An 882-nucleotide genomic window follows, 5' to 3' on the forward strand; every position below is an offset into this window, starting at 1 on the left:
TTGTTTTGAATATTTATATCACGAGTTTCTATAACATGTTGCTAATCATGTTCCATGAATCACAATTTCACGAATACTTGAGAGATTAGTTAATTTAAAAAAGAAATATATAATTAAAGAATTTAATATTTTAAATAATAAAATTTCTATATGTTCCGATATTTGGAGTGACTATTGACAAACTCGTTTGTATATGTGAGTTACTTCTGATTGGATCGATAGTTCATGGTGAATTCAAAACAGATTAACTGCATATAGAGTGTTCGATAAAGTGCACACCGACGAAAACATTTCTCAAATGATATGTTTAAATTTGGAAGAGTATGATTTAACTTCAAAGATTTTCTTTATAATTTGATAATGCTAGCTATAACATTTTGAGTATAGAGGAACTAAAAAAAATAAATAAATAAATACGTGAACCATCAATTGGTAGTTTATTTTTTCATATTCAATACATTTGTCATGTTTAGAATTTATTTGCGTAAAATGGATTAAGATCATTTGTAGGATCAAGCGCTTGTCGCTTTACTAAAAACTACAAATGGTGGTAATGGTACAACTCAAATCTTTTAAACCGCACAACAACTCAAGCACCACAGTTCAATCGCTCTTCTAGCAGAGACAATTATTGCATCCAACAATCTCCGTCTCAATAATTACACTCATTGCAATCAATGAGAATCGAACATTTACCTTGGCTCTGGTAACAATTGTTGGACCGAACATTTACCGCTTTACCAAAAGCTATAACTGGTGGTAATGGTACAACTCAAATTTTTTAAATTACACAACATCACAAACATCACGATTCGATTGCTCTTCTAACATGGACAATTATTACACCCAACATCATTAGATGCTCACATTTCGCCAATTAAA

Source organism: Primulina eburnea, chromosome 6, assembly GCF_022965805.1.
Source record: "Primulina eburnea isolate SZY01 chromosome 6, ASM2296580v1, whole genome shotgun sequence".
Lineage (NCBI taxonomy): Eukaryota > Viridiplantae > Streptophyta > Magnoliopsida > Lamiales > Gesneriaceae > Primulina > Primulina eburnea.